This window comes from Athene cunicularia, assembly GCF_003259725.1.
Source record: "Athene cunicularia isolate RWA chromosome 2 unlocalized genomic scaffold, athCun1 chr2_part1, whole genome shotgun sequence".
Taxonomy (NCBI): domain Eukaryota; kingdom Metazoa; phylum Chordata; class Aves; order Strigiformes; family Strigidae; genus Athene; species Athene cunicularia.
In genome coordinates, this window is record NW_020799095.1 from 121,285,699 (window position 1) to 121,299,408 (window position 13,710).

Sequence of the window (13,710 nt, forward strand, 5' to 3'; positions counted from 1 at the left end):
CCTCTCCTCTCCCTCTCCCTCTCCCTCTCCCTCTCCCTCTCCTTCTCCTCTCTTTCTCCCTCTTCTTCATCTTTGTCTTCATCTTCGTCTTCAGATTGGACAAATACCTGAAAATCTCTTTGCCCCTTTAGTTTTAATGGATCTGTACACACAAATTTCCTTCTGCTGCAAGGGACCACATTCCCTAGAATGTCCCTGTCTAGAGGTCCCTAGAACATACTTCATGTTGCTCTAGGTGGACTGACAGGAAGGATTCATCTTTTGGACCTCTCTACATTTCAGGTACAGGGAATGAAGATTGTCTGTATGAAACCCACCACTTATGACCATTGATCCCTTGAATAGGAGGGGAAAAAACAGATTAGCTGGGATTTGCAGACTGGGAATCTCTAGTCTGGAATTCATAGACAATTATGACCAGAGAGGTTTACTTTCTGCATTACACAGGCCATAAAACTTCTTTTAGTCTTTCATACAATGCAGAAAAGAAATGCTTGCCTATAGCCAAAGTGAACATTATCAAGCTCAGTAACACATGCATTCTTTTCTGCCAGTTCACAGAGTCTGCATCTCTTACTGACCCAGGTCTCTTGCAGGCCATTCATGGTAGAGTAATTTGATTCTGGCTTTTCACATAAGGTTGAGCAGCAACCTGAATATACAAATACCCGCAGCATTCACTATTGATAAGACTTGGAGAAGCATGGGATAATGTGTTACTTAATGTATTTATTGGAGGTGGCTTCAGCAGGATGATGACTTCAGCTGGATGAAGCATTGCATAGCACTCAGCAAATCAACATGAATTTCTCTGTTTACTTTTGTGCATGCATGAAAGTCACGATGAGTCAACTGCAACATAAACTGTTGAAACAGCAGCTCTTCAACACAGTTTTTCTGTCATCCAGAAGGTGTAATGATTGGAGGCATTCAAGAGAATTGAAAATAGTTTCTTAATGCAATCTGAGCAGTTTAGGTGTATTTAAAAACCAAACCCCAAATCTTTTTCAGACTAAGAAATTTGATGACACACTTTTTTCCTGTTATGTATAAAACCCAAAGAATAATTTGTCATACAAGTTCTCCCTTCCCTACCCCTTCCAAACCAATAAAATGATGTAGAAATGCTATTGACCCTAAACTGCATCTCCCAAAGGCTAGGCCTTCTAGTGAAATCAATTAAAGCAAAGTCAGGTCCCAAAGAAAGGCAAGGCCAATAATATTCACCAGATAGACACTATGTTCCTAATTGTCGTAATGTAATTGTCATAGCTGGAACAATTAAAGGTGATTGATTTTGCATCATAGATTGAGTCATGAATCATAATAAGTGGAACAAATTCTTACTGAAGTAAATAAACATTAAAAGCCTTGCAGTACTTAGTGATGTATTACAAAATACCTAGAATTTGACTTAAGGTGATCCAATGCTTTGGATGTGATGGCACAGCAAGGTAGCTTCCACAGTGATTGTACTCAGGAGAAAAAGGCTTGCTGTGTGCCATTCTGGGCAATAAAGGAACCACTATTTTTCAAGTCAACATTAAAACTGGGTAGGAAGAAGCATCTATTAAACCAGACAGAGCAGCACATAGCATAGAAACTGCTTCTGGAACCCTAGCTAGCTAGCTAGCTATGTTTTGGACTGCTTTGGATAGCTTAAAATCACAAAGCAGAGTGGGATGACTGATGATACTTATCAGTGTAGTGTCTTCCAAGCATCAGTAACATGCCTGCTACAGATTCCCCAGTTAACGAAGAATTGCTGAGTACACTTGGAGCACAGTGGAGGATGAAGCAGCCCAGGCTATGAGAACAGGGAAAGATGAGGCACAGCTGGTGGTTTGTTAGACAGGACCTCCATACCATGGCACATCTGTGCCAGATGTGTTATGCCACATTTCTCAGCCAGAAAAAAACAATAGCTAAATGCTAAATTCTCCAGAGATATTCTGAACTTTTTTCTGGTCTTGACCTATTCAGTCTTTTCAGGCCTTCTACAAGCTCAGACTTTATGTACTTTCCTTGGAATGGCTCCCAGCTCACTCATCATTTTTAATGTTATTGTCCCAGTTACTAAGTAACATAAAGTTGCCATACACATCCCTCCCTTTAAATACTATTCCTGTGTTATACTTGATATTTTAAAGCACCCGGTCAATTCATTAAGGTACACAGACGGATCAGAGAAACAACATGTTTTATCGGCTGAAGTATTGAAGTGCTTTAACTTCAACAAGCTGTAGCTCCATTCAGTGTAGAATGCTTATTTGTAAATCAGTGTTCCAGTCTGACTTCCATGCTAAATAAGATTATTAAAGCAAAAGACTATATTTCTGAGATATTAAATGTATTATAAACTGACCCAATTCCACAGAGGAATTTTCAGAAGTGATGTGGTCAGATCCAGCTTCAACTGATAGAAAAATAAGTAGCTTCTTTACATTTAAAGCAGTGTAATATTTTGTCCCTTGATTCAGAATTATAGACTCAGACATTTTTAATGCTTATTTTAGGCTTGCATAGCTCAGCATTGAGTCACTGGTCGACTCATTATCATTATGCATTTATTGTTGAAGTGTTACGTGTTTGCTCTGCACTCTACAAGAACTACTCCCACAAGGAAAACTTTAATTCCCACAGAGGTATCTTTGGAGGCATTTATAAACTTGGAGTAACTCCTGCATACTTGTCCTTTTATCTCTTTTCTCAAGTGACAGAGAAGTAGCAATGGGAGTATCTAATATACTAAGATGTGCTCTGTCAGATCCTCACAGCATCATCCTCTTCCGCTATCCTGTCTTTGTTAGGCCAGGGTAATTAGTTTTTCTCATGGCTCATAATTAAAGCCAGATCTCATAGAACTAAACACTTTGGGAAAGAAGATTAATGATAGGCTCCCTCGTTTTGTGTCTCACAAGGGTGGGGAAATCATAACGAGGAGGAGGAGGAATGTGGAGGAAAGAAGTCTTGTGTTCAGCACAGTAAATGGAGAAAATGGCAAACACAATTTCTGGGGAGTGAAGAAATTAGTTTAATCATTTTCTAAATCTTTGTCTTCCCACTTTTTGGGTGAAATTTGCTTGCAGTACATTTCCCATGCCTTCATCTTGAATGCACCACGATTGTGGTAATTTTCTTCCCAATGTGAAGTGCAAATAGAAGAAAGCAGAAGCAGCAGCCACCTGGTATGACTGAGCAGGGCTCAGTTTTGACTGATGAGCTGTGAGTGAGCCTGTGTCCCAGGTATGTTCAGGGCAAGGGCCACTGACTAATGCATTCGTCCATTCATTGTTTTATTTTAGAATCAAAAAGATAGTTTGGAAAATCTGTCTTCCACAACACTAGCTGATATAGAGTACTTGATGTGCTTTTGTACTTGATTTTTGTTTTTAAATAACTGTATAGGACTTGTTAGAACAATAACTAAAAATATCAGCTCTTGAGATTTCATTCCCCCACCCTCAAATGACTTAGTGGTGAACACAGGAAGGTTTTGAATCAAACTATTTGAGACAAAATGTAAAAAATCTGATTTAGTTATCCAAGTATACATCTGTATCAGCTCCCTTAAATCCAGTGGAGTTAAATTTAATTTATATTTGGGTAACTAACCTTGGAATCTAACCCAAAGTGCATTTATGTACCTCCCATGTCCAAGAACAGATCATAAGTGCTTGAATGCAGGATCAATGTCCTTTTCAGCTCTTGCTGTTATTATTTATGTTTTGTAGTACTATAACACCAAAGGGACCCCAGTCTAATTAGGATCCCATTTTACTTTGGAAGAAATATGAATCAATTGTTCAAGAAAGTGTTCAGTCAAACCTAGGGAAACAGGTGAACTATATTTTGGAGGAAGGAAAGAAAGGTCAGGAAAGAAGAAATAAAAGGGAAAAAAAAAGAGCTCTTTTCAAGCAAAATAATCTCAGGAACGCACAGCAAAGTATTGGTCAGTTCCACACCTTTGTTAGGATCCCTGTTATAAACAGGTTTACAACTGAGCTAAAAAGAAAAATCAGTTAGTGAGTGTCTCAGACAATAAAAAAAGAAGGAAAGCAAGTCGTACAACACTAATAAATTCTTGTGCCTGCTTAAAACAACAAGCTGAACAGTTTAAAAAAAAAAAAAAAAAGAAAAGTTTGAGATTTGTCTCTCATTTCAACAACTAAAATAAGCAGTCCTGTGACAATTTAATTTACTTCTGTTCTAGACCATACCTATTCTATATGAACTACCCTAAGCATTTTTTGCCAACAACAGAGTTCATTTAAAAATAATATGGAAGTTGTCCCATCAGGTTCTCTAGTTACATAGGAACTTCTTCCACCTCCACAAACACAAATTAATAGGAAAATTACAGAACTGGATTCCATCCACAGGAATCTGTTCCCCTGCCTCTTCTCTCTAACATGAGTCAGTTTTGTACATGAATTTTTACCAGGTGTGGAAATGTATGTTACCATTGAGATTCTGTAAAACTCCTGATTCAATGGAGCTTTAAGTGTCTGGATTCCAAGTATTTAACTTAGGTTTATTGGCTCAATGCTTTTTAAGGAGCCTTAGGTGGATTACGTGCTGACTAGTAGGGCATGTATGTTAAGTTTCCAGCAATAATTTTTCCCCTAGTTTCTCACTATTTTCACTGAGGACCACAGAAGGACCAAAGTAAAACTAGTAAACCAGAAAGAACTTACCGTTACCAAATGTCTCCAACAGTTTACAACAGTATCTGTGCTTCATCCTGTTATTAATTTTGGTTCACACTCTTCAAGAGTGGGCTGCAAGTGTTGGGCAACATCTTGACTGTATCAGACCTTGGAATGACAGAAAATAAAGTTTGTTCACAAAGAGCATCTACACACATTTTCACGTCTGCGCAAACATATATATCAACTAAGGAGTAAAAAGACATCTTTGACCTTCTGCTGCTGAAAAAAAAAAAAAAAAAAAGGCCTGTTATATATTCTCAAAATTGTAAGGAATACTAGAATGGGAAACTGGTGCATTCTGGTATATTCAAAATAATATGGAATTCAAACCCTTGCTGAGTTTGAAGCAAGCTTTGGATGCCAAGGCCTTCTGAAAAGCAGATCCCTGTGAACATATCAGAGGTGTGGAAAAGATTATTGAAAATTGATCTAAGTGTTTAAAGGATTAGCAAAGTAAAGGCATAGATTTTCTCTCACCTGACAGTTCTGGCTTTTTAGTCCACCTTCTTATAGTTTTCCATATTCTTGACTGCTGTGATGGCTTGTGCATTTTCCAGAAGGTCATGATTAGTGACATGGGCTGGAATGATTGAGAAATAGTCAAAATTCAGAATTAAAACCCATGGGTTGTTGAGTCCAATTAGCATTTTAGAGGCTGTGGAACAGTAAAAAGTTGCAGTCACTCCAGGGAATGGAAGGACTGAAAGTTTTCTGAAGGAACTTGTCATATACATCTGGGACAGGAAGAGCCATCAAAACAGACCTTATGCTCAAGAAAGAGTGTGGGAAAAGTTCAAAAGCTCATTTGGACCTGTGTATCTCATGAGAAAGAAATGAGACTGTAAAGATGAATGTAGCAACTGGCAAGAGAAATAAGTACAAATTTTCGGTGCCAGAGAGTTGAACCAAGAATTAAGAATTTCTGTTAATGTAGGCTTGAGCATATGTGATTATTCATATACAAGTAAATAGCTGCCATAAATAAACTAGACATCTTGGCTAAACTAAAATGTAAGAAATATTTGCTTAAAACACCGTTGGTACAAGAATTATGATAGGGTCATCCATATTTCTGTCCACACTCTTGATTTCTAAGGTTTTTTCCTGATATTCCAGTAATGAATGCTCCAAATTTCAAATTCAGAACATTTTGATTCTTATTGTTTCAGGATTTAATTTTTTTTTGTTTTGTGGATTGTTGTTGCAGACTGAGTAAAGAATGTGTGATCACTAGCTATGATGAGAAAGACAAGTGTCTTGGTCAGTCTGAGCACAAAGAAAGCAAAAATGTACCTTTTTACTCGAGGATGCAATTTAGATTTTGACAATGGACAGAAATAAGAGAAAGTTTAGAAAAAAAGAGTAAATAGTTACAAGAACCAAATCTTCCAACTCCTTTTTCAAGTCTGACACAGCTCATCAAAACATTTTCCTGACTAAGAACCAAGTTCAAAACTAATGTGTTAGAAATTAGCTCTGAACTTTTTGCAAGGGTGCAACTGTGAACATTGTACATTGTACAATATAGGACCTACATTCTTCAAGTTAAATAAACAAAATGAACAGATGCAAGCTATATCCTAAAAGTCTAAGCTTTCTTCATGCTTTTTAAATGTTAGGAGGATAAAGTGGATTTGGGAGCTTTTAATCACCTTTGTTGCAAGCTTTTCTCTTCAAGGGGCTTCCAGAGCAAAGCAAGCCACAGCCTGATTGATCATTTTTAAAGGGATTCCACTGGCCACACATGCACTCAAAGCAGAGTCTTTTATATTTCCTGTGACAAAAGTAACCCTGGTTAGGTTCACAAGGTGAATATAAAAAACCCCACGAGAATAAGAACTAGAAGAAACTTGTATTTCCCATTCTCAGGCTTACTGTACACAGTGTTTCCTACCTTCAACCACATGGGAATTCCTCTCCCACAAAAATAAATATATAAACAAACACTTTTGCTCTTCTTTTCTTGAGAGACATGAAACAACTAGAAGCAGTCAGAAATGCTGGATAGTCCTAAGTAAGAGAACTCTGAGGAGAACAAAAACAAATCCAAAAAACTTTATGTAAGATCCGCAACAGCTTCATGTAAAAAATTGTATTTGTTTTTGACTGCTACACTCTGTCTTTAAAACAGCAGTAACAAGGAAGAAATTTACAGTCATTTAAACACTGTGGACAGCTTTGCTCAGCTGCAGTGCCTAGGCTACTGATAAAACAAATTAGCATCAGAGCAAGAATAGGACAAGATAGTGCTATGACAGAAATAATATAAGGAATAATAAGAACCCAGGTGTACATAATTAAGATTGTAATTCAAGCAAAGGGTTCTGGTGACATCATTTATCAATGTCACTACAAACTCTCCATGGAATTACAGCTTTGTATGTAGAATTCAGATATACGTGATTTGTTAGAATACATGAGGAATGTTTCTATTAAAAGTAGACAGACAATATGTTAACCTCAAGTAGTGATGAGATACAAAGAGAAGAGGTTTTTCCTGTTCTAGCAAAGGAAGAAAGATCAAACATTCAGAGTATTTCTAAGATATTTGGAAATTAAATTTATTTAAAATACTATCTAGGGATTTTTTTTTCCCCAAAAGCATCAGAAAAAGTTTCACTTCTAGTGTGATTCAACACTGCAATTAAAAAAACCCAAAACAAAACAAAAACAAAAACCTGCAAAAAAGATCAAAGGAACAGTCAAAACTACTTATTTGTCCATCTCATTGTATAGCAAAAAATCACACTAAAAGAAGCTCAAACAAAACATTTCCATTAAAAGGATGGTATAAAATATTTACAATTACACACATAGTAATGCTAGTATTAAATTATTAATTGCAAATTAACTCATTTTTAGGAGGAAAAAAGATTGAACATTGATGCTTTTTAATACATATGCTGACATGAGATGATAATCATTACCTTTGTGAATGTCTGATTTTTTTTTTATTTTTATAAGCAGAAAACTTTAATGAAGATAATTATGAAATAGAGGCCCCACAGTCTGTTGGAATACTGAGTCTTAACTGAACTTAAAAGACTAATTAATGTAAAACCACATTCTTAAATTAGACTTCTAAATATAATCTCAATGCCAAACTACTTACTCAGGTTACTCAGGACTTTTCAGCCTCACTCAGGTGTCCACAGTCCTCACACAATAAACGTGAATAGCATCTCCTTGAGAAAGCAACGTTCAGTAAATAGTGATGCGAACCAGAAATAGAATGCAGAATGATGGGAGGCTTGACTACTGACTGATTAGAGAAACAGATCCTGATCAATGCAGTGAGAAAGAGGCTTCCTTCAACTTTATAAACCTAGCACTAAACCTCACCTATATAAAGCACCTACAACTATAGCTATAAAAATTCACAAAATTATTCAATGAACCGGGTGGATTTCTCGCTTTTTGGTCACTTTCTGAAGTACTCTAATTGAAGACCATAACTAGTATACCTTTTCTAGTGTCCAGCAAATCTTGTGATGCTCTTGAATATAGTCTGTGAAATGTTGTGATAATGGATTCTATATGGTCACTTGATAATATCAGCAATTTTTCAAATTTGGCATTTGTAGACTGTAATAATATCTCAAAAGATAATAAATTTTCTGAAACTTTCAGGAAATGCTGACTGATGTTATAAAGTTGTGGGGTTTTTACTTATCATTATAAAGTTTTGGGGTTTTTTTTTATTTGCTCTTGCTGAAGTACATAACTTTTGTGAAAATTGAAATGCACGAAGATTTGGGAGCTTGTGGAATTACAGCACTTCTCATCCAACTTCACAAGTCTTGAAAGTTTAGCTTTGTATATGATCCTTGGAGAGAATGGCTTGAACAGTAGCAGCTTTGACCTTGAGTAACTTAATTTGGAAAGGAAATTCGGTCAAACTGGCTCAATGTAAGAGTTCTCATCAAGGATTAATGCATAGAATCAATATGAACTTTTTATAGCAGACTATTTTTGAAAAAGGACAACAAAAGGTTAGAATACTTTAAAACTCGGAAAAGCAAATTAGTATGACTTAAAGTGGGTAGTACTGGAATGAAAATGTAAAAAGCGGGGATCTTGATTTCATGCCAGCATTTAGTAATACAACTAAAATATAGAGAAAACAGACTTTAAAATTGTGGTTTTGTATCTCTTTGAAACCATAGCTAAGATTATAAACATTTGACTGCCCTGTCTCTTCATCTCTTCATGGTTGTACTGAATGAAAAACAGTCATGATTGCAATTGATTGATGCTACTGTCACAATTTTTTATTTTCTACAAGGTCAAAATTGCATATTAACATATCCCTTTATGGGAAAGTTTAAAATCTTATTTACATCCTAAACAAAAGAGCTGTGGAAAACACATAAACACATCTCATTTAAGTTGCTGTACACACAAATCCCACTCTTGAAGCATATGGGGATCCCCCTGGAATGGGGAATCAGGCCCTTTAATAGCCCTTTCGTGAGCAACAGATATTTATGCATGTCCTTATGTTACCATACCTAAGGAGCTGACGGACAGATTGATCCCACTTACTGTACCCATCACTGTCTTCTCTCCTCTTGTCTCTCCCTTAACTACAAAAAACACACAGATATGGCTTCTGAGCACAACTCAAACCTGACATTTTTCTCCACTGCCATATGGCACACTTCCAAGAGCTTGCTACCTACCCATGTGCTATTTGTGCCCAGCAAAGTTTGTGACCTTGAGGAAGCTCCATGAACACTGGGGGTGTTTATAGGTTCAGCAGGTAACTCCATCTACCTCTAGCCATTCCAGCACAGCAACCTGTGACAGATTCCTGTACATTTCAATCCATTTCAGAATACTGTTAAAATGCTGGATGACAGATGACACCAAATGTATTTTAAGAAAAATTATACAAGCTTTATGTAAAAGTAAAAATCTTTCTAATATGGTGATTTAATTCAGGCTCTCAAAACGTTCTTTTCTGATACTTGCTAATGCAAATATACTAGTCTCCTTGTCACAAACTTCTCTAGACTTCACCTGTGGTCTTTGGAAGCTGAGCAGGTTAACTAAGTTACTGAAAAATGACAAGCAGTTTTCTCAGATAAGCTATCTTCTTGAGATCTTCCTCTCCTCTTTCTCTTCCTTTGGCTTTTTTCCTGAGAATGAGGCAATGGCATCAACTTATTAATTCTCTTTATTCAGTGCAGGAAAAAGAAAAGGGTGTTTGTAAGGCATTGGTCTTACAACAGTCTTTTGGTTCTTTTTTGTTCTCCATTTCTTCACTCATTTTTTTTGTCTTTTGTAATTTCTGCCTCTTCCATTTACAAGATACCTGTTCCTGTACCTCAATATTTGTTATTTATGTTCTCTGGACTATTTTTTGTCTTCCCTCCCCTGGAAGAAGTATCTTCAGACAGATGCCTCAGGTGGTGGAAAAAGACCACGATCCTCTTTCTCCAAACATCTCCATTTTGATTTGGAAGTTTGGTTTAGTGATATTTTCAATAATGGCTGGTTGATATTCTGTTTCCAGATGTGAACTCTGCTTTCAACAGCAGAGCGATAAAGATGTAGTGCTTAATAATGAAGAACAGCATTTTTTATTTTACAAAACAAGCCTCTCAGCTTCAGTGGTGTTATTCATGAATAACACCTTGTGCATATGCATTATGAGACAGTGCTTAATTGAATGATTGCATAATATGTTGTTCCACAGAATAAAATATGAAATATTCATTAGGCCAGAGAGAGAGTTAGAATGCCTGGTGGTTAAATCACTCACCAGGGAAATCCAGCTCCTACTCTTTGCTCCAAGTGAATATGTAAGTAGTTTATACAAAAAGGCTTTAAAAATGACTAGGAATTTTACCCCAAAATATACTATACCCTCATGGCTAGTGTACTATCCCAACAGGCAGGAGTATGCTCTGAGTGGGGCATGGAGAGACACACTTAAATGTAGGTCACCTACATCCTTTCATGTAGTTAAAGTAGTCAGATGCTTTAACTACTAGGCAGCTAGGTTTAATGGAACCAAAAAGTCCCTACAGATTTTATTTTTCAGGAAATGATTGACTTGGTATAGATGCCTCATTCAGGAAAGGGTTTCCAGATGTGTCTCCAGAATAGAAGGAAGCACTTTACTGCAGTCTAAATTCACACTCAGTTAAGTCCTTGTGAGGGACACGGTGTAGGCAGTATGCATATATCCTTAGCTTAAAGTGGAGGGCTCTCCACTCACTTATAGCTGCTTCTGTCAATGGCTAAGAACCCAACTCACCTCATGTCCCGCACTGGGAAACTGGGAATGGTGGTACGATACCAAAAATATTGTTGTAGTCTGCATTTCAACACCTAAAGCCTGTTGCAGATTTAGCCTTTGCCAATCTGTGAAGTGGAAAGATCTTCAGGAAACACGTTTAGGTAAAGCAACATCTAAAATAATACCCTCAAATAAATAAAGTTGACCTCATAATAGTTGCATCTGTTGGAGTCATGAAGAAGCTTATCGAAGCAATAGTGGAACAGAAGCTTGAAACACATAAAATGAGGAGGAAAAGAATACTTGTAAAATAAAATTAATAAAAAATAATTTCTAGTTCAGAGAACAGTTGGCTCTGTCAAAAGGTATGAATGTATTTTGTGAGATTTTGGTAAATAATAAAAAAATGCCTTTTGATTTTGTTCAGGGTATCACAGAAAGGCAGTCTCCTGGCATATTTATTTTTGCATTTATTCAGGAAAAAAAAGAAAGTGAGACTGGGGAAATAACACACTCAAGGGACACAGAATCAGTCAGAATAAATAAATATGCCCAAAACAATAACAGAAGCAAATGTGGCACCAAATATCACTGATAGACAAAGAATACATTAATTCAGTATTGCAAATTGCTTTTGCTTAAGGCAGATGTACTTGGTATACCCTCTTAATTATTGCTCTTCTCATCAATTTGCAACTCAAAGCACATTCTCTCGTAGCAGTTAGGGAATGATATGATTATACAAAACTCTAGGAACAAGAGAAAGCTGATGAATCAAAACACTAGAGAATCTTTTTTTAAAGTTTACTTTTTAACAACTACCTTATTCACTGTCCATCTGGAGAACCCATTCCACATTTTCAGAGGATAGGGAAACAGTCTGGGCCAACAGAGACATTCACTTTTATGTATTGTATCTTTTCAACCCACCTTCTCTTTGGTCACTCAGCCTCTTCTCAAGTGTGGAGAAGACAGGAGGACGGTGCTGTAGCTGACAGATCAAGCAGAAGGTTCAGCTTCTTGGCTCCTGTTCATCCAGTGCATGGTTTCCCTTGAGGACATTCTACATATATATATATATATGCTTCTATATCTCTATAGAAGATCTCTCTCTTGGTACCTGACGTGCTAGAAGAAAAAGCTGTGGTAAGAAGGCAGGGAGCAGAAACACTTGTCAAGTATTTATCTGCTTTTGCGTGTCCAAAGGATTAGAGGTGTGCTAACATCTGTCAGTCATAACAGCAGGACTTTGAGAGCCTGTGAAGTGAAATCTTCCATTTCCCAGGGGCCAGGAGTCTAACCCACTCTTATTTTTCTGCACTGTGCTTCATATACTGATGAGCTAGAACCTTATTAAGTAGATTTCTATCTAATTCCATCTTTCAGTGAAAAGCTCAAGTTGTTTTAGAAGATCAAACCAAAAGATATGCAGGTTGTACAAGTGCAGTATCGTATGACTATGGATCAATATATGTGGACTGGCTAAAGTTTAAGGCCATGTGAAAGTAGCCACCATAGTGAACTTCTCTTCAGTGCAAGTTCATGAAAGGACAAAAGTTTGCTGCCTTCGGATTCTTTCATCCAGTAAGTTTGGGATGCTGCCAACAAATGAAAAATAGTGAATTGTCCTCTCTATTCAGTGCTGCATTTAGTTAGTTCATCTGGAGACTAGATTAAATGCTCACTAAAGCTGTTAACATTGTGAAAACCATTAAGGCAACTCAATATTAAAAAATATTATCTACAAATATTGTACATTTAATATTCTGGGAAGTCACTTTGGAATTGATACTTTCCCATCAGCTGTGTTTTAAGTAATGACCAGAACCAATTTCTTCTTAAAGGCAAAAAAATAAATGAGGTACTTTGTTTTGGAGATATCCTTTTTTTTTTTTTTTTTTTTTTTTTTTTTTTTAATTTTAAATGAAAATGTAGTACTACAGTCAACCATAACACCCATTTAACATAGATTGATATATTAAAGGGCAAGTAAAGTTTTCCATTTACATAAATGGTACTAGTTTGATTTTTAGGGAATAGTGAAAACCAAAATAAATATTTTTCAAATCAATCAAAGAGGAAAAAAGATAGAGATTGAGAGTATTTTCTGGGGGCCAGCAAGGAGCCTATTCATGTACTGTTGGACTCTGGAAACTTGATTTCTGGCAGAAATTTTGCTAACATGCAAAACTTCTAGAAATGTGTAAATATGAATAATTTTATTAACTTTTCCTAAGTGAAGAACGATAATCTATCTTAAAATATTACAAATTTCCATTTTCCATCTTTATTTGTTAGGGGTACAAGGCAATCTGTTATTGTTTTATTTTGCATTAATATCACTCATCATTATTTTAGGAGTATATCAGTTTAAGAGAAACTTTATATTAGATTTAAGTAGGTATGAGGGTGGGATACTTGCAGAGTTTCTCAAAAATTGGCAAAACAATTCTGGTAGAGTCTTGGTTTAGGTATCTACAAATCAGGCATTTACAAAATGAAGGAAAGCTGCCTTTGTTTCTTACAATTCATCTGCTACTGAGAATATTGTTTTAGAAAATAAGGGTGATGTAGTAAGTTTCTGTATTACAAAAATGTAAGTTTAAATCAAACTATGCAGATGTGACAAGGATAGAGGTCAACAGATGCCACGCCATTGTTGTTTCCCATGGAAGGCAGCTAATTAATAAAGAATATTTAACTTCATGTTAATGTCAAAGAATATGTAATACAGACACTCTCATCATAAAC

At 36.3% G+C, this 13,710-nt stretch overlaps 1 long non-coding RNA gene across 2 annotated transcripts in view; it reads right to left on the reverse strand.

Annotated features, from left to right (window-relative positions):
• LOC113476635 overlaps positions 1-6,445 on the reverse strand; it is a 13,847-nt gene extending 7,402 nt beyond the window's left edge. Inside the window, exons 1-2 of one of the 2 annotated variants that reach the window (XR_003397756.1) lie at positions 6,365-6,445; positions 4,698-4,817 (exon numbers count right to left, since the gene is read on the reverse strand). This is a non-coding gene — a long non-coding RNA (uncharacterized LOC113476635). Of the gene's footprint in view, positions 1-4,697; positions 4,818-5,189; positions 5,295-6,364 lie in introns of those variants that run through there. The other variant, XR_003397755.1, reaches the window with a different exon arrangement.
• Between the last annotated feature and the right edge of the window lie 7,265 nt (positions 6,446-13,710).